The sequence below is a fragment of the Sorex fumeus genome, unplaced genomic scaffold (genome assembly GCF_029834395.1).
Source record: "Sorex fumeus unplaced genomic scaffold, SorFum_2.1 ptg000155l, whole genome shotgun sequence".
Classification (NCBI taxonomy): Eukaryota; Metazoa; Chordata; class Mammalia; order Eulipotyphla; family Soricidae; genus Sorex; species Sorex fumeus.
In genome coordinates, this window is record NW_026606212.1 from 1183777 (window position 1) to 1211045 (window position 27269).

The window sequence follows — 27269 nt, forward strand, 5'->3', positions numbered from 1 at the left end:
AGAAGCCCAGGGTCTCACATCAGTGTCTTTGTCTGGAGACCCTCCCACCAATGAGTATCTTGCCTCGGTATATTTTATGATTTTTATTCTTTGTTTTTACTTTCTCTGTTATATTTTCATTTAAATAAATTGTGATTGCTACTCTTCACAAGCATCCAGTTGCATTTTTTTTCTTTTTCTTTTTTTGGTTTTTGGGTCACACCCAGAGAGCACAGGTGTTACTCCTGCCTCTTCACTCAGGAATTACTCCTGGCGGCGCTTGGTGGACCATATGGGATGTTGGGAATCGAACCCAGGTCTGCTGCGTGCAAGGCAAACACCCTACCTACTGTGCTATCACTCCAGCCCCGCATCCAGTTGCATCGTAACATACTCTTCATTTGTTCTGGCATTCTTGAAAATATTCATCTAACATAGAAGACAACTCATCTTCATGTTCCTGATATAAATAAAACACAAAATAGAAAATACATTGATTTCTCCTTAGACCCAGTGTGTATTTACCTACTGTTCAGGCAATGCTCTATAATACCCAGAGGTAGTGCTGATAGATATTCATGAACAAAATTGGGGCGAAGGAGACAGCACAGGGGGTGGGGCACCACCCTGAACAGGGGGCACAAAGCACCATCAGGTTCTGGAGCATAAAAGGCAGCAAATGCGCAACCAGGGTTTTGGTTACTCTTTGTTTTTTTTGGTTTTGAGTTCTTGAGCCACACCCAGAGATCAGCCAGAACGGGCCAGGTTCTTGCTGCCCCTGAGACTTTAACTCAAGGAGCTGCTTAGATCAAACAGGAGGGCAGAGGTGTTCAGGGCAATCCTGGCTCTGTGCTCAGGGACCAGACATGAAATCGGAACTGACCCAGCGTCAGCCCAGGGGAGGCAGAGAATGGTCTTTCCCTCTGCGCCGTTCTCTGGCCCTGGCAAATCTAAAAGGTAAAAGGTAAAGGCCCTCCCGTTGATCGTCGATTTGCTCGAGCGGGCCCAGTAACGTCTCCATTGGAGACTTTGTTGTTACTGTGTCTGGCATGTCGAATACTCTCGGTAGCTTGCCGGGCTCTCCGAGAGGGGCGGAGGAATCGAACTCGGGTCGGCCATGTTGGCCGCTTGTAAGGCAAACGCCCTACCTGCTGTGCTATTGCTCCAGCCCTCGGCAAATCTAAACCGTCAGAAATTACCTTGGGTTCTTTGAATTCCAAGTCTTCTCCGTACTGAATGACAAAATCAATATGCTGTAATACAATGTTCATGCTTTCTTCTCTGACGGATCGTAAGGCAAAAATCGGACCATGCTGTAGTCATCATTGTACAAATTAGAGATTTCAGAAAGGTCATTCAACTGACGCTTGAGTGTGAACATTGGTAGTCTAATTAAAACCATCTATGCCTGTGCAGGGAGGAGCAGACAGAACAACAGTAAATCAGCATTAATTTTTTATGACCTCTGACCTATTGGAACACTAGTAACACTACAACATTACTTAACTAAAGACTTTTTTTTATTTTTGGGTTATACCTGGTGATGTACAGGGGTTACTCCTGGTACATGTACTCAGGAATAACTCCTGGTGGTTCTCAGGGGACTTATGGGATGCTAGGAATCAAACCCGGCTCGGACCCATGCAACGCAAACGCCCTACCTGCTGTGCTATCGCTCCTACCCCGACCAGAAACTGAGACTTCTTTTAAAGTAATTTATCTGCATTCAAGCACCACTGAAAATTTCAAAAGTGTACAGGCAATTCTGATGTGCCAAGTGGCAGGAAAAAAAGACATTGCAGAATTTCTCTGCTGTGGGACGAGAGAGCTAGTACACCGAGGTGGGCGCTTGCCTTGCACGTAGGCAAGGGATGCACCCGGGTTCGATCCCCCACATCCCGTATGCTCCCTGAGCCCACCAGGAATGATTTCTGGAGGCACAGCCAAGAATAAACTCTGACCACTGCTCAGTGTGGCCTCCTGCCCTCTCTGCTACAACCAATGACAACTTTTTTCAGAGGTGAGGGGAGGCCACATCCAGACAACGCTGGTGGCGACCATATGGTGCCAGAGATAACCCTGGGCCCCTTGTGTGCAAAGTCTGTGGTGCTGCCCACTGAGCTCTCTCCCTACTTCTATACTAACTTCGAAGCAGACAGCCGACCGCTCCCAACATGCTGCTCCCCTAAAAAGACATGTGTGGCAGGGGATTGCCCAGCCACAGAGGCGGGGGGGATGGGGGGATGGGGATGGGGGGATATTATCCATGGTGTTGGAAAATGGGCACTGGTGGAGGGATGGGTATCTGATCATTGTATAATTGAAACCAAAGCACAAAAAATTGTAAATCTACAACTGTAAAAAAAAATAAAATAAAATAAAGGGGAAAAAAAAAAAGACATGTGCTGGTCTGTGCCGTCCATATGGTGGCCAGTGCCTGGGGTGTGTAAGCATGTGATAAGACGATTAAGAAAAATATGGGTCTAGGGGGGTTCGCGGGAGGGGATGAAGAGCTACGACAGGGGTTACAAATGGCCTACACCCCGCACACCTCAGTTTGAACACCCAGCACCACATATGGTCCACCAGGCACAAGGGAGAAACAGCCCCTGAGCACCACCGGGTGTGGCCCCCAAACTTTAAAAACAACCCACAAACACCCCAAACACTTGCAAAACTCATCAGCCCAGGGATTAGCACAGCGCTTGATTCTTGGCACCAGATGGCATCCTAAGCATTGCTGGGTACAGCCAGGAAGGAACCAAAACTGCTGGTACGGCCCACTGGGCCCTAGCAATGACCACTACTAGCCTGGTGGGCAAATAATCAGGGCGGCCCCTAGGCCCCCCAGCACAGGAGGCCCGCACCCCCAACCACCAAAAATTGTAAAAATACAAAGTCTTACCAGCCCACATATGGCATTAGTCAATTTATTGAATTTTTTGCTTCTGAAGTTACTTGTAGAATGATCTAATAAAGAATACATGTCTGGATCTAGAAACCTTTAAACATGAGAGACTGGTGAACGAAAGAATCCTAAACACTAAATTTGTAGACTGACAATCGAAGTGAAACGAAAAAGGTTCAGCACAGCAAATGAGACCTTAATTATAGTGAATTTACTTCTCAATTTCCTTTTTAGCTCTTTTACTCAGCAGGTCCATTTTTGTCATGGTGTTAACTTGCGGGATTTCTAGAGATACCATAGCACTCAAGGCTGCCAAGATGCCAGAAAAAAGCTGAAAGAGGAAGCAGAAAAGGGACGATGAATCAGTTGTCACCAACAGTGTCCACATAAAAGGTTTCTGATCCCCACTGGACAAAACCCACCTAAATAGGAGAAACGCTAAGATTGGGGCCCGAGCAAGAGTCCAGGCTTTAAGGCACTTGCCTTGCGCCTGGTCAGCCCAGGTTCTAGCCCAGCACTCCACAGGGTTCCCAGAGCACTACCTAAGTGATTCCTCAGCACAGCGCCAGTAGTGAGCCCTGAGCACTGCCAGGCATGGCCGAACAGAAGACTGCTGGGCCAATAGCTGACCTTAGGATTCTAAAGGTGAGATGGGAAGAAGAAATGCAATCTAGAGTGACCACACTTCTCCACTCAACAATATTTTAAAGTGTTCAGGAGGCAGCTGGGGTTGAGGTCAGCACTGAGGAAACATGTAGTGACAGGGATTAAAAGCAGGTGGGCCACACCAAGGCGAGCACCTTAAGCCCTTTACTATTTTTTGGGGGGGAGGAGAGTGGTAATACCTGGCAATGCACAGGGGTTACTCCTGGCTCTGCACTCATGAATTACTCCTAGTGGTGCTCAGGGATGCTAGGAATCGTACCTAGATTGGCTGTGTGCAAGGCCCTACCCGCTGTACTATCTCTCCAGCCCCCATTTTTAAAATTTACTTATTTATTTATTTTTGGGAAGCGCTGTACTATTTCTGACCCTTTAACGTTATCTTCTCTCATGCTCCCCCTCCACCTCCCCTGATGGGTGTTTCCTTTTGGGTTTCTGGGTCACAAAATCCCCTGATATAACTAGTGGGTCACTTCGGCTTCTGCACTAAGGAGTTACTCCTGACCAGCTTTGGGAACCATATGGGTGCTGGAGACGGAACCAAACGCCCTCCCTTTCAGTTTTGGGGAATACCCAGTAGTACTCTGAGCTTTGTGGTCAAGGATCACTCCTGGAGCAGCTAAGGGGGCCCGGTGGCAGCATGGCAGGAATGACACCCAGGCGGGCCACATGCAAGGGAAGAGCTCCACCCACTGTACTATCTCTCCAGCCTCCAGCTTTCTTTTTTTCCCTAGTTTTGGAGCCACACACAGTGGTGCTTGGGACTTACTTCTGACACTGCCCTAGGACAACTCCTGAAGGCGACAGCTGAGAGTTGGGGACCACTAGAACTACACTGAACAGTGCGCAAGGGGCAAACTCAGGGCCTCGAAACACACCAGCTCTGTGCTCTGCCACTGGAGCCATTTTCTTAGCATATTAATTTATTTTCTTTTGTTTTTTCTTTTGTCTTTCCGTTGTTCATTGATTTGCTCGAGCGAGCCCAGTAACGTCTCCATTGTGAGACTTCTTGTTACTGTGTTTGGCATATTGAATACTCTCCGTAGCTTGCCAGGCTCTCCGAGAGGGGCGGAGGAATCGAACCTGGCTCGGGCAGGCTGGCTGTGCGCAAGGCAAATGCCCTACCGCTGTGATATCGCTCCAGCCTATGGCCATACCACCCTGTATGCGCCCGATCTCGTCTCGTCTGGCATATTAATTTAACAAACATAATTTTCAAGTCACTCCTGGGTATAGTTCAGGAACTGTTAACAATTAAACAATTATGACTAAAGGTATTTGTACTCAGTTTGTGCCGGAGACTGAAAAATCAAGGACAGGTACAGTTTCAAACCTTGAACGACTCCACCATGAATTGAGAATCAACAAAAAAACTCCACAGACTCGGAACTCCCACTGTTCCAGCTGCTGAACCAGCTGTTTCATCACGGGTAGGTGTGTGTACAACTCGATCTGACCGCCAAGAACACAAGCTTATTATAAACATAAAATACATTTAACCATCAATGATGGGACAAAAACTTTCTCCATAAACTGTCTTAGGGGGCTTGAGAGATAGTATAGAGGGTGGGAACTTGCCTTGCACACAGCCAACCTGCGTTCGATCCCATAGGGTCCCTTGAGCACAGCCAGGAATAATTCCTGAGCACAGGAGCTAGGAGTAACCCCTGAGCATCATTAGATACGGCACCCGCGGTCCCCCCCGAATTTTTTTAAAGGAAGTCAATCCCTACAAGTAATATATTCAATTTTGCTTGTTTTAAGCCGCAGGTGGGGATGCTTGAGGGTCTCTCCGAAACTGCTGGGAGGGCTCGAGGCTACTCAGAGTCCTACATGCAAGGCCCACTACATGTAAAGCATGTCCCCAGCCCACTATCTCTCTAGCCCTATACTATATTCAATTTTAGTTTGTTTGTTGTTTGGGGGACTACCTGATAGTGCTCAGGGCTTATTCCTGATTCTGTGCTCAGGGATGACTCTTGGCAGGCTCCAGGAACCATATAGGGTAACAGGGATCACCTTAGTCGTGTGCAAGGCAAGTGCCCTACCCATAGTCGTATCTCTCTGGCTACTCCAATATTTTCTTTTTCATTTGGGGTCACACCTGGTGATGCGCAGGGGTTACCCCTGGCTCTGCACTCACGAATTACTCCTGGCAATGCTCGGGGGACCATATGGGTGCTGGGGTTCCGGGTCAGCCACATGCAAGGCAAACATGCCCCACCCATTGTACTATCACACCAGCTCCCCTGGCCCACCCAGGAATTTTTTAAGCAACTCTGGGTGCACATGTACGTAAAAGGGGCATACAAAGAAAATATACTGTCATCATCATCATCACCGTCCTCCTGTTGTTCATCGATTTGCTCGAGCAGGCCCAGTAACATCTCCATTGTGACAATTGTTACTGTATTTGGCATATTGAATATGTCACGAGGAGCTTGCCAGGCTCTGCTGTGCAGGCGAGATACTCTTCAGTAGCCTGCCGGGCTCTCCAAGAGGGGCGGAAGAATTGAACTCGAGTCGGCCATGTTGGCCGGTTGCACTAAAATTATTAAAAATGATTTTAAAACGGGCTGGAGTGATAGCACAGCTGTAGGGCATTTGCCATGCACGCAGTCAACCCGGCCAAACCGGGTTCAACTCCTCTGCCCCTCTTGGAGAGCACAGCAAGCTACCAAGAGTACCTTGCACACATGGCAAATCATGTCAAGCTACCTGCGACATATTCGATATGAAAAACACAGTAACAAGTCTCAGGATGGAGAAGTTACTGCCCTGCTCAAGCAAATCAATGAACAACGTAGGACAGTCACAGGGATATTATATATTTATTTATTATTATTACTTTGTTACCGTAAACTTTCCTTTTTGGGTCATACCCAGAGATGCTCAGGGGTTACTCCTGGCTCTGCACTCAGGAACCACTCCTAGCGGTGCTCAGGGGACCATAAGCGATGCTGGGATTTGAATTGGGTTGGACGCATGCAAGGCAAATGCCCTACCCGTTGTGCTATCACATCGCTCGAGCCCCGACAATGACAGATTTTAAAACAAATTTTTATTCTCTTATTTTGAGGGGAGGAAGTTTGGGCCACACCCACTGATATTCGGGGAGGATTCCTGACTCTGTACTAAAGGGTCACTCCTGACAGTGCTTGGGGAATCCTATGTGGTACCAGGGATCCAAACTTGGGCTGGCAGAATGTAAGGCAAGGGCTTTAGCTGCTTACTATGGCCCTAAACAACAAACAAACAAACAAAAAAACCCTTGGTTTTGGCCCATACCCACTAGTATTCATGGAACCATATATGGTGCCAGGGACTGAACCTGTGTCGGCCACAGCATCCTACCCATCCTTCTGTCTCTCTAGCTCTAAAGCAAACCTTTCAAGAGCTGCATGACCGAAGCAGGAGTGATAGCACAGCAGGTAGGGCGTTTGCCTTACACACGGCCAACTCGGGTTCGATTCCCAGCATCACATATGGTCCCCTGAGCACTGCCAGGAGTGATTCCTGAGCATCACCAGGTGTGACCTGTAGAGCAAAAAAAAAAAAAAAAGCTGCATGACCTGGGGCCCAAGAAACAACAGGCTGAGCATATGCTCTGCATGCAGAAAGCCTGGGCTCAGTTCCCAGCATGCTTTGGTCCCCATGCAAGGCTGGGAGCAACCTCCTGATAATGGAGTTCGGAACAGCCCCAGCCCCTAGCACCTGTGGATGTGGCCCCCAGACAGAAGAAAACAAACAGACGTTCCACAGACCCTCATGGGATGACAGTCCACTGTCTAATAATCTGGGGTAAAAGTAAAGTAAAGTAAAGGCCCTCCCGTTGGTCATCGATTTGCTCGAGCGGGCCCAGTAACATCTCCATTGGAGACTTTGTTGTTACTGTGTCTGGCATATCGAATACGTCACGGGGAGCTTGCCAGGCTCTGCCGTGCGGGCGAGATACTCTCGGTAGCTTGCCGGGCTCTCCGAGAGAGGCGGAGGAATCGAACTCGGGTTGGCTCTGTTGGCTGCGTGCAAGGCAAACGCCCTACCACAAAAGTAAATGAGATGCTAATTTCACTTTCTCCCACCAAGGACAGAACTGCACAACTCAGGGAAGATGACAATCTAATTACTGAGCTACCTGGACAGTCAAAAAGGATGCAGTCATCCTCGACATGGCCAAGGCAGTTCTCCAGCCACTCAAAGTTATTGGCAAAATACTCCATGCAAAACACCAGTCCTCCATTGGGACCGAAGCGCAGGGAGCCTTCCTCCATCACATCATCCACATTGATCAGTTCCCGGATGTCTGCAAAGAATAAACAGGAAATAAGTGCCCATTCCAAAATATTTACATTCACTAGTAAATATTACAACTGTGACAGTATCCACAAAAACTGAACAGGGGCTAGAAAGAAAAAAAAAAACAAAAAGAAAAAGACAACAAACAGGGGCCTGAGGAATAGAACAGCGGGTATGGCGCTTGTCTTGCCTGTGGACAACCCAGGTTCAATCCCTGGCACCTTATATACTACCTCAGCTTGACCAGGAGTGATCCCTGAGCACAGAGCCAGAAGTGCAGAACACAGCTGGGTGTGGCCCAAACCCCACCCCAACCCTCAAGAAAAGAAAAAAAAAACTAAATAAATAACAGTTGTCAAGGGAATCCCACTCTCAAGTCATGATGCATTACAGTCTCCCAGGTAGACTTAAACCAGAAACACAAGGGGCAGTACTCTTAGAAGGCTAGTAGTTGTACTTATAAATGATAAAGGCAGGGCACACACCCTTGAGTGACAGCAGTATCAGCAGCAAACTCTGAGCACCACCAGATGCGGCCCCAATACAAAACAAAAGGCCAAAGAGACAAGAAGGATTTAGGCCCAGTTCAAATTCCACCCCCACGTAAGCCCTGCAGGAGCAGAGCCAGTAGCGACCCCCAACAGTTAAACCAAAAGCTTCAATTCTTGTACCATATTTTGATCTCTTTCTTCCTTCGGTTTTGGAACCACAGCTGGTGGTCAGGGGCATCCCGAAACATGCACTACATCCCTCTAAGTTAGCATCTTGGCCTCTGATTTTTTTCTCCCTCTTTGGCCTCCCAGGCAGTGTTCAGAGGCCCAGGGGCCAGAGACCAAATGCCAGTGCCCCAAAATGAGATGATCACCTGGAAAGGGGTTAGAGGCTAGAGAACTGTACCCAACAGTGCTCAGGGGGCCCTGCAGTGCTGGGCATTAAAACAGCATCCTGTGTATGCCAATTATTTGCTCCTAACCCCTCTACTGTCTTCCTGGCCTCCACACTTAATTTTGTGCCAAGATGTTAAGGAATAACACTACAGACTTAGGAAATATTCTCGGCCTCAGAGGAAGCAAGAGTTGGGAATGACTTTTTCCTGCACACTCTCATGTACCTTTTGCATTCTGAATACTGTGCATATAAAAACATCTGTTCTAAAACAAGTGAAGTGGGGCTGGAGTGATAGCACTGCGGGTAGGGCGTTTGCCTTGCACGCGGCCCAACCCGGGTTCAATTCCCAGCATCCCATTTGGTCCACTGAGCACAGCCAGGAGTACTTCCTGAGTGCATGAACCAGGAGTAACCCCTGTGCATTGCTGAGTGTGACCCAAAAAGCAAAATAAAATAAAAGAGGTGAAGCAAGGGACAGGGCAAGGAGGGATAGTACAGTGGATAGGGGATTCACCTTGCACACTGTCGATCAGGGTTCAATCCCCGGCATGCATATGGTCTCCCCAAGCACCACCAGGAGTTATTCCTGAGTGCAGAGCCAGGAGTCACCCGAGCATCAGGAAAAACAAGGGCTAGATAGACTAAAGGCGCTTGCCTTGCATGCTGCCAACTTGAGTTCAATCCCCTCTGACCTAAGAATTTAAAGCGAGACTCATGACATCTCCCTTTTTATTAAGAGAAACAAAGGGAACTGTCACAAGCACATCAATAAGTGGATGCTAACACATGATGTTCTGCTGTCTACCATGAAAGCAGGGATCAGACTGAACGAAGTTTTCAGCTTCTGTGCCTCCCCAGAAGCAGGGGCAGCACTCACTGCCTCAGGGCCCCCAAGGAGAGGGAAGGCTGCGCCCTGAACTCACCAGCCATCACATCATAGTTGAAATGCTCTGCCGCGGGATCTAAGTTCACCACCTGGACAGAATGGCCGAGGGCTTCACAGTGCTGAACCATGGTGGCACAGTAGGTGCTCTGTGGACCGGGAGGCAGGAGGGGACAGAGCTTCAGGCAGACCCCACACCACCAGACGAACCCCCACAGCCCCTGGTCAGTGTCTGCTGAGGCCCAAACTAAGCCTTAATCCCCGGGGCTGGGCATCAGGGAACTGCATGCAATGCAGATTCAGCCCTACTGTGGCCACACTGAACTCGGGCCAGCGGCATCTTTCCAGCCAGTGTCCTTATCCCTGACACATGGTCTACTCACTGCTATCAGGTGGGGTAAGTATGATTGAAAGGGAAGAATTCTCCCCCGCCCTTGATTTTGGGCCACAGCCAGCTGTATTCAGAGGTGCCTACATCGTTTGTAGATTGAACCCAGATTGGGTGTGTGCAAGGCCCTGCATGCTCAACCTTACAAGATTCTATTTCCCTTTAAAAATGAGAATAGGGTCTGGAGCATAGCACAGAAGGTAGCACTCAGCTGACCCGGGTTCGATTCCCAGCATCCCATATGGTCCCCTGAGCACCGCCAGGAGTAATTCCTGAGCGCAGAGTCAGGAGAAACCCCTGTGCAGTGCCAGGTATGACCCAAAAACAAAGGCTGTGGAACTAAAGGGGCCCTGGAGCGGGGACACGGAGAGTCCAGAGGGCAGGACACTCCCCTCGCACAAGAAATCCAAATGGCTAAAAGGCACATGAGAAAATGCTCTACATCATTAATCATCAGGGAAATGCAGATCAAAACAGCAATGAGATATCATGTCACACCACAGAGATTGGCCCACATTCAAAAGAACAAAAGCAACCTGTGTTGGCATGGATGTGGCTAGAAAGGAACCCCTGGGCATCACCTGGTGTTACCCAAAAATCAAAAATAATAATAATAATAATAATAATTTTTAAAAATGAGGGTGGTAACGAATAAGTTATTGCGCAATAAACACTCTCTGCTCTTCCCCAGAGGCCCGGCAGCCCGGCCCCCACCAACTACCATTTTCTTTTTTTTCTTAAATTTAATTTCATTTTTTAAATTTTTAATTTTTTTAATTTTTCCATTTCATTGTCAAGGGCTGGAGCGATAGCACAGGGGTAGGGCGTTCGCCTTACAAGCGGCCAGCATGGCCAACCCGAGTTCGATTCCTCCGCCCCTCTCGGAGAGCCCGGCAAGCTACCAAGAGTATTCGATATGCCAAACACAGTAACAACAAAGTCTCCAATGGAGACGTTACTGGGCCCGCTCGAGCAAATCGACGATCAACGGGAGGGCCATTTTTTTCTTTCTTTCCATTTTCTTTTTAAATTTTCCATTTAAAATTTTTTTTTAAATTTTTTACTTTTTTTTTATTAGTGAAACACCATGAGGTACAGTTGTAGATTTACAATTTTTTGTGCTTGGGTTTCGATTACACAATGATCAGATACCCATCCCTCCACCAGAGCCCATTTTCCACCACCATGGATAATATACCCCCCACCCTCATCCCCCAATCCCCCCACTGCCTCTGTGGCAGGGCAATCCCCTGTGTTCTCTCTCTCCTTTTGGCTGTTGTGGTCTGCAAAAGAGGCATTGAGTGGCAAACATGTTCAGTCCATAGTCTACTTTCGACATGCATCTCCCCTCCTGGGAGGATCCTCCAAACACCCTTTATTTGGTGCTCCCTTCTCTATCTGAACTGCCCTTTCCTCTAGAATACCCGGCTGGCCTCTATCCTCCTGGTGCTGATCTCAGCTATCCTTGGGTATTAATTTCATAATTTGTTACTTTATATCCCCCAGATGAATGCAATCTTTCTATGTCTATCCCTCTCTTTCTGACTCATTTCGCTTAGCATGATACTTTCCATATTGTACCACTTGTATGTAAATTTCATGACTTCATCTTTTCTAACAGCTACATAGTACTCCATTGTGTAGATGTACCAAAGTTTCTTTAACCAGTCATCTGTTCTTGGGCATTCAGGTTTCTTCCAGTTTCTGGCTATTGTAAAGAGTGCTGCAATGAACAAACAAGTGCGGATGTCACTTCGACTATATATTTTTGCCTCTCTGGGATATATTCCCAGGAGTGGTATTGCTGGGTCAAAGTGATCAAAGTAGAGAGAGAGAGTAATGTGATCCAAGTAGAGAGAAAGAGTAATGTGTAAATCATCTGCCCCACAGGTATAGGGAGGGTGTGGGAATGGGGTATATTGGGGATTTTGGTAGTGGAGAGTGGGCACTAGTGAAGATACGGGTGTTTCATTGCATGACTGAGACTTAGACCCGAAAGCTTTGTAACTGCTGTCACGGTGATTCAATAAAGACAATGATAAAAAATTAAAAAAAAGAGAGTAAGGTGGAGTTCATGCCCAATTCAATCAGCTAATCAGTGGCCGAATAAATAGCAGTACACCTACATTTAAAAAAAAAAGGAAAATAACATTTTAGCAGCACATTCTTTCAAGTGGCTACTCCTGCTGTCCCCAGGGTCTTGAGTTCACCACATGGACAGGACTTTTGGGAAGAAGGAGAGCAGCAGCAGCCCAGAAAGGGCTGCAGAGAGAGCAAGCCCTGCTGCAGGGACACAGCTGACCTGTCCTCCCTGTGATGCACTCGATGAAATCACCGACCTCTCTTTGTGATGCAACCATCATTCTGCAGCCTCCCCAACTGCCCCCATACTCATTACTTGGTTCACTGCGGAAACGCACAGACAGCAAACATGTTTTGCTGTTTACCAAGAAATCGTGATTGTAAAACCCCCAAGTGTAGGACACTGAAAAGATTCAGAAACTGGGTGAGGACTCATTGGAGAACTCCCCGTAATTCTTCACGAAGACAGCCGCTAGTTCAGGTCAGCAGGAACTGGCCCGGGCAGCCCAGCACTGATGCCCGTGATCAGTCTTTATCACCTCCCTGAGTGTGATGGCGCAGAATCTGTGTGTGTGGAAGCGTGTGTACACCTGTGTGTGAAAGTATTTATCGGAGGGAGTAAATTTGAGTGTGTACTGGAGATGGTGGGTGTGTGTGTGGGTATGTGTATTTGTGTATGTACGTGTGTCTGTGTGTGTGTTGTGAGATCATCTTGAGGGCAGCCTCTCCTAGCAGGTGAGTCATCAGATCTAGCCCCCAAGGCCAGGTCACTGCTCACTGAGTTGGCACTAGGAGGTGCTCTTGGGCCAAGACTTTTCGAAACTTGATTGTTTCAATCTCATTCCTATGGGAGGTCTGTGTAGATGCAGGTCCAGGAGCAGGGAGGAACTCAGAAGGGAGGGGAAGCAGCGCTTCTGGAGCTGAGCCTTTGTGGTTCTCCCTCCTCAGAGCAGCCCACAGGAGCGACAGACGCTCCCACAGCAGCGCAGCCCACAGGAGAGAGAGACGCTCCCTCCGCAGAGCAGCCCACAGGAGAGAAAGAAGATCTTCTACATATCCTCTGGGTCCAGTTCCTCTGAAGAAAGTCTGGAATCAGCCAGCACCAAGCAGAGCCAGACACCATCTAAGCAGAAAGTTGAGATTGGCCAAGGATTGTCAACTCCCCAAAGGGCACCGCCTTCAAAGCCATGGCCTGACACATATGGCAGAGAACGAGACTCAGAGCACCCGAAGAAAACAGGTAAGAACCAAGGGTTGTGTGTATATGCACAAGTAAACGGGGAATGGGAAAAGGCCCACCTAGAGGTGTCCTGGGGGCTGGTGTGAGAAAGGAGAGTCACAGGCCGGAAAGCCCATCCTGGGGAGGCCTCCACAGGAAACCCCCGTGAGGTGGGCGCATGGTCTCCCATTCCTGCTGGGCTCCCTGTTGGGGTCAGCTTTGGAGAATCCATGGAAGGAGCCATCTGGGTGACCTTTTCTCTTATTGATTCTTTAGCTCCTGCTCTGAAAGCATACTTGGCTCCGTGTCCAAGGACAGCGCCATCATTGATCTCTCGAGTACCAGCTGCACGGCCACCCACTGTGGCAACATTGGACAAGTTCCCAGAGGACCTAGCATGGTTACAACTGGAAGAAGCCCAGGGTCTCACATCAGTGTCTCTGTCTGGAGACCCTCCCACCAATGAGTATGTTGCCTTGGTATATTTTATGATTTTTATTCTTTGTTTTTACTTTATCTGTTATATTTTCATTTAAATAAATTGTGATTACTACTCTTCACAAGCATCCAGTTGCCTATTTTTTTTTTTTTCGGTTTTTGGGTAACACCCGGAGAGCACAAGTGTTACTCCTGGCTCTTCACTCTGGAATTACTCCTGGCGGCGCTCGGTGGCCCATATGGGATGTTGGGATTCGAACCCAGGTGTGTCGCGTGCAAGGGAAACGCCCTACCTACTGTGCTATCACTCCAGCCCCGCATCCAGTTGCATCGTAACATACTCTTCATTTGTTCTGGCATTCTTGAAAATATTCATCCAACATAGAAGACAACTCATCTTCATGTTCCTGATATAAATAAAACACAAATTAGAAAATACATTGATTTCTCCGCAGACCCAGTATGTATTTACCTACTGTTCAGGCAATGCTCTATAATCCTCAGTAGTACTGCTAATAGATATTCATGAACAAAATTGGGGCGAACGAGACAGCACAGGGGGTGGGACACTTGCCTTTTCTGAACCAGGGGCCCAAAGCACCATCAGGTTCTGGAGCACGAAAGCCACGTAATCTGCAACCAGGGTTTTGATTCACTGTATCACTGTCCTCCCGTTGTTCATCGATTTGCTCGAGCGGGTCCAGTAACGTCTCCACTGCAGACTTTGTTGTTAATGTGTTTGGCACATCAAATACGTCATGGGTAGCTTGCCAGGCTCTGCAGTGCGGGCGAGACACCCTCGGTAGCTTGCCGGGCTCTCTGAGAGGGGTGGAGGAATCGAACTCGGGTTGGCCATGTTGGCTGTGTGCAAGGCAAACGCCCTACCGCTGTGCTATATATATATAAACACACAAGGCTCAAACTTTTACAACATGTTAGTGATCTCTTACAGAAGGGCTTAATGGCCCCTGGGTAGAATACACACTCTTTCCTCTAAGGATACTTTTTTATAGGATTTTCAGCGATTTTTTGGGGTGGGGGGGTCATACCTGTCGATGCACAGGAATTTCTCCTGGCTCTGCACTCAGGAATTATCCCTGGCTAATGGTGCTCAGGGGACCATATGGGATGCTTGGAATCGAACCCAGTTTCACCGCTTGCAAGGCAAACGTCCCACCCACTGTGCTATCACTCCAGCGCTGGCAGTTTTTCATATCAAACAATACAAGAAAATAGATTATTTCAGTTCTGCTTTGGGACAGGGATTGGGGCTCGGGATAGAACTACCCGAAATATGGTGGTGAGAAGGTGTAATGGTGGTGGGATTGGAGTCTGAGTATTGAATGTAATCAACTATTGTAAAACACTTTATAAAATAAAAAAAATTGGGGAGTTGGAGCGATATGACAGTAGGCAGGGCATTTACCTTGCAAGTGGCCCGCGAGGTTTGATTCCCAGCATCCCCTATGGTCCTCTGAGCACCACCAGGAGGAATTCCTGAATGCAGAGTCAGGAGGAAACCCTGTGCATCACCGGGTGTGATCCAATAGCAAATAATAATAATAATAATAATAATAATTTTAAAAAATGAGGGTGGTAGGGAATAAGTTATTGTGGAATAAACACACTCTGCTCGTCCCCCAGAGTGCCACCGCCCGGCTCCCCATCAACTCCCATTTTCTTTTCTTTTCTTAAATTTAATTTCAGTTTTAAAATTTTTAATCTTTTTTTTAGAAATGTAGATGCTTTATTGCCGTATATATTTTTATAATCATAAGACATTACCATCTTGATGTGAAATGAGTTGTTCTAATGTGCATTTAATTAGGTGCTAATAACTATTGTACAGCATGGTAATTAGACTAACGTGGCATTTCATACTGTCATCACCTTTTACACATATAGATTATTTTCACAATCATATCGCAGCTTTCTCATCTATGCAAGCCATTTGTGTGGAAAATTTTTCCAAATTATATACATATATATTCAATTATAATCATCAATCATTAAAGCACTCAAGTTTTCAGATACACAGACAATCATACTTGTTATAGACTAGAAACCTTCACTTTTGGGATGTTATTGATGCCAAACACTTCATGCTACATTTGATTTTTTAAAATTTTTAATAATTTTACATTTTTTAATTTTTAATTAAATTTAATTCTAAGGGCTGGAGCGATAGCACAGCGGGTAGGGCGTTCGCCTTACAAGCGGCCAACATGGCCGACCCGAGTTCGATTCCTCTGCCCCTCTCGGAGAGCCCGGCAAGCTACCGAGAGTATTCGATATGCCAGACACAGTAAAAACAAAGTCTCCAATGGAGACGTTACTGGGCCCGCTCGAGCAAATTAAAATTACATTTTTTAATTTTTCCATTTTTACTTTGTTTTTTAAAATATTTCACTTTTTAATGAATTTAATAAATTAAATTTAAAATCAAATTAAAATTTAATTTTAATTTTTAATTAAATTTTAATTTTAATTAAAAATCACATTTTTAAATTTTTCCATTTTTACTTTTTTTAAAAAAATTTTTACTTTTTAATGAATCACCGATAATCACTTGATTATCACTTGATTATCACACGAAGCTCCCGGGAGAGAACAAGGCAGAGACTCCTACCCCGTGCATGACTGTCCTCACCAGGACCAACAGCAGAAGACCTCCGGCACCAGGCCAAAGTCATGCTGAGACCACTCTCCACACGCTTGGATGAGCTTCACGCATAAAGGAACTGGCAGAGTAACCCAGGTGTGGGGCACCCAGGGCTGAGATCTCCAAGCCTACACGGTTTGGGACTGGACCTTCCAGTAGCTAGACAGTTACACCCACCAACTGCCATGTAACCCCAACAACTGCCAGGATACAGAGATTATCACACCAAGCTCCCAGGACCTGTTTATTTATGTTTATTTATTTATATTTTGGTTACTCTTTTTTTTTTTTGGTTTTGAGTTCTTGAGCCACACCCAGAGATCAGCCAGAAGGGGCCAGGCTCTTGCTGTACCCAAGACCTTAACTTAAGGAGCTGCTTAGATCAAACAGGAGGGCAGAGGTGTTCAGGGCAATCCTGGCTCTGTGCTCAGGGACCAGACATGAAACAGGGAACTGACCCAGCGTCAGCCTAGGGGAGTCAGAGAATGGTCTTTCCCTCTGCGCCGGTCTCTGGCCCTGGCAAATCTAAATCGTCAGAAATTACCTTGGGTTCTTTGAATTCCAAGTCTTCTCCGTACTTAATGGCAAAATCAATATGCTGTAATACAATGTTCATGCTTTCTTCATCTGAGTGATCGTAAGGCAAAAATCGGACCATACTGTAGTCATCAATCTACAAATTAGAGATTTCAGAAAGGTCATTCAACTGACGCTTGAGTGTGAACATTGGTAGTCTAATTAATACCATCTATGCCTGTGCATTGAGGAGCAGACAGAACAACAGCAAATCAGCATTAATTTTTTTATGACCTCTGACCTATTGGAACACTAGTAACTTTACAATATTACTTAAATAAAGACTTTTTTAAAATTTTTGGGTCATTCCCGGTGATGCACGAGGGTTACTCCTGGTTCATCCACTCAGGAATAACTCCTGTTGGTGCTCAGGGGACCTATGGGATGCTAGGAATCAAACCCGGGTCGGACCCATGCAACGCAAACGCCCTACCTGCTGTGCTATCGCTCCAGACCCAACCAGAGACTGAGACTTCTTTTATAGTAATTTATCTGCATTCAACCACCACTGAAAATTTTAGAAGGGTACAGGCAATTCTGATGTGCCAAGTGGCCAGGGAAAAAAGACATTGCAGAATTTCTCTGCTGTGGGACGGGAGAGCTAGTACACTGAGGTGGGCGCTTGCCTTGCACGTAGGCAAGGGATACACCCGGGTTCGATCCCCTGCATCCCATATGCTCCCGGAGCCCACCAGGAATGATTTAGGGAGGCAGAGCCAAGAATAAACTCTGACCACTGCTCAGTGTGGCCTCCTGCCCTCTCTGCTAGAACAAATGACAACTTTTTTCAGAGGTGAGGGGAGGCCACATCCAGACAACGCTGGTGGCGACCATATGGTGCCAGAGATAACCCTGGGCCCCTTGTTTGCAAAGCCTGTGGTGCTGCCCACTGAGCTCTCTCCCTACTTCTATACTAACTTCGAAGCAGACAGCCCACTGCTCCCAACATGCTGCTCCCCTATAAAAAGAAATGCGCTGGTCTGTGTCGTCCACATGGTGGTCACTGCCAGGGGGTGTGGAAGCATGTGACAAGACCATTAAGAAAAATATGGGTCTAGGGAGGTGCGGGGGGAGGTGATGAAGAGCTACAACAGGGGTTACAACTGGCCTGCACCCCACACACCTCAGTTTGAACACCTAGCACCACATATGGTCCACCAGGCACAGGGGAGAAACAGCCCCTGAGCACCACCGGGTGTGGCCCTCAAACCTTAAAAACAACCCACAACAACCCCAAACACTTGCAAAACTCATCAGCCCAGGGATTAGCACAGGGCTTGATTCTTGGCACCAGATGGCATCCTGAGCATTGCTGCGTAGAGCCAGGAAGCATCCAGTACTACTGGTACGGCCCTCTGGGCCCCAGCACTGACCACTACTAGTCTGGTTGGCCAATAATCAGAGCGGTCCCTAGGCCCCCCAGCACAGGAGGCAAACGACCCCCACCACCAAAAATTGTAAAAATACAAAGTCTTACCAGCCCACATATGGCGTTAGTCAATTTTTTAAATTTTTTGCTTCTGAAGTTGCTTGTAGAATCATCTAATAAAGAATACATGTCTGGATCTAGAAACCTTTAAAAATGAGAGACTGGTGAATGAAAGAATCCTAAACACTTTATTTGTAGACTGACAATCGAAGTGAAACGAAAAAGGTTCAGCACTGCAAATGAGACCTTAATTATAGTGAACTTACTTCTCAATTTCCTTTTTAGCTCTTTTACTCAGCAGGTCCATTTTTGTCATGATGTTAACTTGCGGGATTTTAGAGATACCATAGCACTCAAGGCTGCCAAGATGCCAGAAACAAACTGAAAGAGGAAGCAGGAAAGGGACAATGAATCAGTTGTCACCAACAGTGTCCAAACAAAAGGTTTCTGATCCCCACTGGAACAAAACCCACCTAAATAGGAGAAACGCTAAGATTGGGGCCCAAGCAAGAGTCTAGGCTTTAAGGCACTTGCCTTGCGCCTGGTCAGCCCAGGTTCTAGCCCAGCACTCCACAGGGTTCCCAGACCACTACCTAAGTGATTCCTCAGCACAGCGCCAGTAGTGAGCCCTGTGCACTGCCAGGCTGGACCTAACAGAAGACTGCTGGGCCAATAGCTGACCTTAGGATTCTAAAGGTGAGGTGGGAAGGAGAAACGCGATCTACAGTGACCACACTTCTCCACTCAACAATATTTTAAAGTGTTCAGGAGGCAGCTGGGGTTGAGTTCAGCACTGAGGAAACATGTAGTGACAGGGATTAAAAGCAGGTGGGCCACACCAAGGCGAGCACCTTAAGCCCTGTACTATTTTTTGGGGGGGGGGGGGAGAGTGGTAATACCTGGCAATGCACAGGGGTTACTCCTGGCTCTGCATTCAGGAATTACTCCTAGTGGTGCTGAGGCATGCTAGGAATCGTACCTGGATTGGCTGTGTGCAAGGCCCTACCCGCAGTACTATCACTCCAGCCCCCATTTTTAAAATTTACTTATTTATATATTTTTGGGAAGCGCTGTACTATTTCTGACCCTCTAACGTTATCTTCTCTCATGGTCGCTCTCCACCTCCCCTGGTGGGTATTTCCTTTTGGGTTTCTGGGTCACACAATCCCCTCATATTACTAAGGGGTCACTTCTGGCTCTGCACTCAGGAGTTACTCCTTAGTGGCTTGGGGAACCATATGGGCACCGGAGACGGAACCAAACGCCCTCCCTTTCAGTTTTGGGGAATTCCCAGTAGTACTCTGAGCTTTGCGGTCAAGGATCACTCCTGGAGCGGCTAAGGGGGCCCGGTGGCAGTACGGCAGGAATGACACCCAGGCGGGCCACATGCAAGGCAAGAGCTCTACCCACTGTACTATCTCTCCAGCCTCCAGCTTTTTATTTTTCTCGTTTTGGAGCCACACACAGTGGTGCTTGGGACTTACTTCTGACACCGCCCTAGGACGACTCCTGAAGGTGACAGCTGATAGCTGGGGACCACTAGAACTACACTGAACAGTGCGCAAGGGGCAAACTCAGGGCCTCGAAACACACCAGCTCTGTGCTCTGCCACTGGAGCCATCTTCTTGGCATATTAATTTATTTTCTTTTATTTTTTCTTTTGTCTTTCCGTTGTTCATTGATTTGCTCGAGCGAGCCCAGTAACGTCTCCATTGTGAGACTTCTTGTTACTGTGCTTGGCATATTGAATACTCTCCGTAGCTTGCCAGGCTCTCCAAGAGGGGCGGAGGAATCGAACCTGGCTCAGGCAGGCTGGCTCTGCACAAGGCAAATGCCCTACCACTGTGCTATCGCTCCAGCCTATGGCCATACCACCCTGTACGCGCCCGATCTCGTCTCGTCTGGCATATTAATTTAACAAACATAAGTTTCAAGTCACTCCTGGGTATAGTTCAGGAACTGTTAACAATTAAACAATTATGACTAAAGGTATTTGTACTCTGCTTGTGCCGGAGACTGAAAATCAAGGACAGGTATAGTTTCAAACCTTGAACGACTCCACCATGAATTGAGAATCAACAAGAAACACTCCACAGACACGGAACTCCCACTGTTCCAGCTGCTGAACCAGCTGTTTCATCACGGGCAGGTGTGTGTACAACTCGATCTGACCTACAAGAACACAAGCTTATTATAAACATAAAATACATTTAACCATCAATGATGGGACAAAAACTTTCTCCATAAACTGTCTTAAGGGGCTTGAGAGATAGTATAGAGGGTGGGAACTTGCCTTGCACACAGCCAACCTGCGTTCGATCCCATAGGGTCCCTTGAGCACAGCCAGGAGTAATTCCTGAGCACAGGAGCTAGGAGTAACCCCTGAGCATCATCAGATACGGCACCCGCGGTGCCCCCCAAATTTTTTTAAAGGAAGTCAGTCCCTACAAGTAATATATTCAATTTTGCTTGTTTTAAGCCGCAGGTGGGGATGCTTGAGGGTCTCTCCGAAACTGCTGGGAGGGCTCGAGGCTACTCAGAGTCCTACATGCAAGGCCCATTACATGTAAAGCATGTCCCCAGCCCACTATCTCTCTAGCCCTATACTATATTCAATTTTAGTTTGTTTTTTGTTTGGGGGACTACCTGATAGTGCTCAGGGCTTATTCCTGATTCTGTGCTCAGGGATGACTCTTGGCAGGCTCCAGGAACCATATAGGGTAACAGGGATCACCTTAGTCGTGTGCAAGGCAAGTGCCCTACCCATAGTCGTATCTCTCTGGCTACTCCAATATTTTCTTTTTCATTTGGGGTCACACCTGGTGATGCGCAGGGTTTACCCCTGGCTCTGCACTCACGAATTACTCCTGGCAATGCTCGGGGGACCATATGGGTGCTGGGGTTCCGGGTCAGCCACATGCAAGGCAAACATGCCCAACCCATTGTACTATCACACCAGCTCCCCTGGCCCACCCAGGAATTTTTTAAGCAACTCTGGGTGCACATGTACGTAAAAGGGGCATACAAAGAAAATATACTGTCATCATCATCATCACCGTCCTCCTGTTGTTCATCGATTTGCTCGAGCAGGCCCAGTAACATCTCCATTGTGACAATTGTTACTGTATTTGGCATATTGAATATGTCACGAGGAGCTTGCCAGGCTCTGCTGTGCAGGCGAGATACTCTTCAGTAGCCTGCCGGGCTCTCCAAGAGGGGCGGAAGAATTGAACTCGAGTCGGCCATGTTGGCCGGTTGCACTAAAATTATTAAAAATGATTTTAAAACGGGCTGGAGTGATAGCACAGCTGTAGGGCATTTGCCATGCGTGCAGCCAGTCCGGCCAAACCGGGTTCAACTCCTCTGCCCCTCTTGGAGAGCACAGCAAGCTACCAAGAGTACCTTGCACACATGGCAAATCATGTCAAGCTACCTGTGACATATTCGATATGAAAAACACAGTAACAAGTCTCAGGATGGAGAAGTTACTGCCCTGCTCAAGCAAATCAATGAACAACGGGAGGACAGTCACAGGGATATAATTTATTTATTTATTTATTTATTTATTATTATTACTTTGTTACCGTAAACTTTGCTTTTTGGGTCATACCCAGAGATGCTCAGGGGTTACTCCTGGCTCTGCACTCAGGAACCACTCCTAGCGGTGCTCAGGGGACCATAAGCGATGCTGGGATTTGAATTGGGTTGGCCGCATGCAAGGCAAATGCCCTACCCGTTGTGCTATCACATCGCTCGAGCCCCGACAATGACAGATTTTAAAACAAATTTTTATTCTCTTATTTTGAGGGGAGGAAGTTTGGGCCACACCCACTGATATTCGGGGAGGATTCCTGACTCTGTACTAAAGGGTCACTCCTGACAGTGCTTGGGGAATCCTATGTGGTACCAGGGATCCAAACTTGGGCTGGCAGAATGTAAGGCAAGGGCTTTAGCTGCTTACTATGGCCCTAAACAACAAACAAACAAACAAAAAAACCCTTGGTTTTGGCCCATACCCACTAGTATTCATGGAACCATATATGGTGCCAGGGACTGAACCTGTGTCGGCCACAGCATCCTACCCATCCTTCTGTCTCTCTAGCTCTAAAGCAAACCTTTCAAGAGCTGCATGACCGAAGCAGGAGTGATAGCACAGCAGGTAGGGCCTTACACACGGCCTTACACACAGCAGGTAGGGCCTTACACACGGCCAACTCTGGTTCGATTCCCAGCATCACATATGGTCCCCTGAGCACTGCCAGGAGTGATTCCTGAGCATCACCAGGTGTGACCTGTAGAGCAAAAAAAAAAAAAAAGCTGCATGACCTGGGGCCCAAGAAACAACAGGCTGAGCATATGCTCTGCATGCAGAAAGCCTGGGCTCAGTTCCCAGCATGCTTTGGTCCCCATGCAAGGCTGGGAGCAACCTCCTGATAATGGAGTTCGGAACAGCCCCAGCCCCTAGCACCTGTGGATGTGGCCCCCAGACAGAAGAAAACAAACAGACGTTCCACAGACCCTCATGGGATGACAGTCCACTGTCTAAGAATCTGGGGTAAAAGTAAATGAGATGCTAATTTCACTTTCTCCCACCAAGGACAGAACTGCACAACTCAGGGAAGATGACAATCTAATTACTGAGCTACCTGGACAGTCAAAAAGGATGTAGTCATCCTCGACATGGCCAAGGCAGTTCTCCAGCCACTCAAAGTTATTGGCAAAATACTCCATGCAAAACACCAGTCCTCCATTGGGACCGAAGCGCAGGGAGCCATCCTCCAGCACATCATCCACCTCGATCAGTTCCCAGATGTCTGCAAAGAATAAACAGAAAATGAGTGCCCATTCCAAAATATTTACATTCACTAGTAAATATTACAACTGTGACAGTATCCACAAAAACTGAACAGGGGCTAGAAAGAAAAAAAAAAAAAAGAAAAAGACAACAAACAGGGGCCTGAGGAATAGAACAGTGGGTATGGCGCTTGTCTTGCCTGTGGACAACCCAGGTTCAATCCCTGGCACCTTATATACTACCTCAGCTTGACCAGGAGTGATCCCTGGGCACAGAGCCAGAAGTGCAGAACACAGCTGGGTGTGGCCCAAACCCCACCCCAACCCTCAAGAAAAGAAAAAAAAACTAAATAAATAACAGTTGTCAAGGGAATCCCACTCTCAAGTAATGATGCATTACAGTCTCCCAGGTAGACTTAAACCAGAAACACAAGGGGCAGTACTCTTAGAAGGCTAGTAGTTGTACTTATAAATGATAAGGGCAGGGCACACACCCTTGAGTGACAGCAGTGTCAGCAGCAAACTCTGAGCACCACCAGATGCGGCCCCAATACAAAATAAAAGGCCAAAGAGACAAGAAGGATTTAGGCCCAGTTCAAATTCCACCCACACGTAAGCCCTGCAGGAGCAGAGCCAGTAGCGACCCCCAACAGTTAAACCAAATGCTTCAATTCTTGTACTGTATTTTGATCTCTTTCTTCCTTTGGTTTTGCAACCACAGCTGGTGGTCAGGGGCATCCCGAAACTTGCTCTACATCCCTCTAAGTTAGCACCTTGGCCTCTGATTTTTTTTCTCCCCTTTGGCCTCCCAGGCAGAGTTCAGGAGGCCCAGGGGCCAGAAAGCAAACACCAGCGCCCAAAAGTGAGATGATCACCTGGAGGGGCTTAGGGGCTACAGGACTATAGTACCCAACAGTGCTCAGGGGGCCCTGCAGTGCTGGGCATTAAAACAGCACCGTGTATGTGCCAATTATTTGCTCCGAACCCCTCTACTGTCTTCCTGGCCTCCACACTTAATTCTGTGCAAAGATGTTAAGGAATAACACTACAGCATTAGGTAATATTCTAAGACTCAGAGGAAGCAAGAGGTTGGACTGACCCTTTTCTGCACACTCTCATGTACCTTTTGCATTCTCAATACTGTGCATATAAAATATCTGTTCTAAAACAAGTGAAGTGGGGCTGGAGCGATAGCACAGCGGGTAGGGCGTCTGCCTTACATGCGGCCCAACCCAGGTTCAATTCCCAGCATCCCATATGGTCCCCTGAGCACAGCCAGGAGTAATTCCTGAGGACATGAACCAGGAGTAAACCCTGTGCATTGCTGAGTGTGACCCAAAAAGCAAAATAAAATAAAAGAGGTGAAGCAAGGGACAGGGCAAGGAGGGATAGTACAGTGGATAGGGTGTTCGCCTTGCACACTGTCGATCAGGGTTCAATCCCCGGCATGCATATGGTCTCCCCAAGCACCACCAGGAGTTATTCCTGAGTGCAGAGCCAGGAGTCACCCGAGCATCAGGAAAAGGAAGGGCCAGACAGAGTAGACTTAAGGTGCTTGCGTTGCATGCTTCCAGCTTGAGTTCAATCCCCTCTGAGTAAGAATTTAAAGCAAGACTCGTGCCATCTCACTTTTTATTAAGAGAAACAAAGGGAACTGTCACAAGCACATCAATAAGTGGATGCTAACACATGATGTTCTGCTGTCTACCATGAAAGCAGGGATCAGACTGAAGGAAGTTTTCAGCTTCTGTGCCTCCCCAGAAGCAGGGGGCATCACTGCCTCAGGGCCCCCAAGGAGAGGGAAGGCTGCGCCCGGGACTCACCAGCCATCACATCATAGTTGAAATGCTCTGCCGCAGGTTCTAAGTTCACCACCTGGACAGAACGGCCGAGGGCTTCACAGTGCTGGACCATGGTGGCACAGTAGGTGCTCTGTGGACCGGGAGGCAGGAGGGGTCAGAGCTTCAGACAGACCCAACACCACCAGACGAACCCCCACAGCCCCAGCTCAGTGTTTGCTAAGGTCCAAACTAAGCCATAATCCCCCAAGAAACAGACTGAAACCAGGGAAAAGACCCAACCCGGGGCTGGGCATCAGGGAACTGCATGCAGTGCAGATTCAGCCCTACTGTGGCCACACTGACCTCGGGCCAGCGGCATCTTTCCAGTCAGTGTCCTTATCCCTGGCCGATGGTCTCCGCACTGCTATCAGGTGGGGTAAGTATGATTGAAAGGTAAGAATTGTCCCCCCGCCCTTGATTTTGGGGCCACAGCCAGCGGTATTCAGAGGGGCTTACATGGTTTGGAGATTGAACCCAGATTGGGTGTGTGCAAGGCCCTGCATGCTCAACCTTTCTGGGTTCTATTTCCCTTTAAAAATGAGAATAGGGTCTGGAGCATAGCACAGTGGGTAGCGCTCAGCTGACCCGGGTTCGATTCCCAGCATCCCGTATGGTCCCCTGAGCACCGCCAGGAGTAATTCATGAGTGCAGAGCCAGGAGAAACCCCTGTGCAGTGCCAGGTATGACCCAAAAACAAAGGCTGTGGAACTAAAGGGGCCCTGGAGCGGGGACACGGAGAGTCCAGAGGGCAGGACACTCCCCTCACACAAGGCTGTCTCGCTTTCATTCCCCGGACCATCCTGGAAGCCTGCCAGGAGTGATCCCTGAGCACAGACCCAGGAGTCAGCCCTGAGCACAACCAGATGTGACCCCAAAAGCAAAAAAATGCGGGAGCTCATACTCAAAAACAACTGTACCACATCTGACATGGTTCAAAGTAGCAGGCAACCAATCTTAGAGGGAAATACATATATATATTTTATAGATACATATATACACACACACATATATATATATAAACACACAAGGCTCAATCTTTTACAACATGTTAGTAATCTCTTACAGAAGGGCTTAACGGCCCCTGGGTAGAATACACACTCTTTCCTCTAAGGATACTTTTTTTTATAGCATTTTTAGCGATTTTTGTTTGTTTGTTTTTGGGTCATACCTGTCGATGCACAGGAATTTCTCCTGGCTCTGCACTCAGGAATTATCCCTGGCTAATAGTGCTCAATGGACCATATGGGATGCTGGGAATCGAACCCAGTTTCGCCGCGTGCAAGGCAAACATCCTACCCACTGTGCTATCACTCCAGTGCCCTGGCAGTTTATCATATCAAACAATACAAGAGAATAGATTATTTCAGTTCTGCTTTGGGACAGGGATTGGGGTTCGGGATAGAACTACCCGAAATGTGGTGCTGAGAAGGTGTAATGGTGGTGGAATTGGAGTCTGAATATTGAATGTAATCAAATATTGTAAAACACTTTATAAAATAAAAAAATTGGGAGGTTGGAGCGATTCAATAAAGACAATGATAAAAAATGAAAAAAAGAGAGTAAGGTGGAGTTCATGCCCAATTCAATAAGCTAATCAGTGGCCGAATAAATAGCAGTACACCTACATTTTAAGAAAAAGGAAAATAACTTTTTAGCAGCACATTCTTTCAAGTATCTGCTCCCTGCTCTCCCCAGGGCCTTGAGTTCACCACATGGACAGGACTTGTGGGAAGAGGGAGAGAAGCAGCAGCCCAGAAGGGGCTGCACAGAGAGCAAGCCCTGCTGCAGGGCCACAGCTGACCTGTCCTCTCTGTGATGCACTCGATGAAATCACCGACCTCTCTTTGTGATGCAACCAGACATTCTGCAGCCTCCCCAACTGCCCCCATACTCATTACTTGGTTCACTGCGGAAACGCACAGACCCCAAACATGTTTTGCTGTTTACCAAGAAATCGTGGTTGTAAAACCCCCAAGTGTAGGACACTGAAAAGATTCAGAAACTGGGTGAGGACTCATTGGAGAACTCCCCGGAATTCTTCTCGAAGACAGCCGCTAGTTCAGGTCAGCAGGAACTGGCCCGGGCAGCCCAGCACTGATGACCGTGATCAGTCTTCATCACCTCCCTGAGTGTGATGGCGCAGAAGCTGTGTGTGTGTGGAAGAGTGTGCACACCCGGGTGTGAACGTGTTTATTGGAGAGAGTAAATTTGAGTGTGTACTGA

General features: G+C 47.6%; 1 protein-coding gene and 2 pseudogenes across 1 annotated transcript in view; all 3 read right to left on the minus strand.

Annotated features, from left to right (window-relative positions):
• The window catches only part of ARPC3 (actin related protein 2/3 complex subunit 3), a 133273-nt gene that overhangs the window by 75611 nt on the left and 30393 nt on the right, over positions 1-27269 (minus strand). The window lies entirely within an intron of this gene.
• On the minus strand, positions 377-13630 carry LOC130016450 (GPN-loop GTPase 3-like; annotated as a pseudogene).
• LOC130016451 (GPN-loop GTPase 3-like) lies at positions 14089-25975 on the minus strand (annotated as a pseudogene).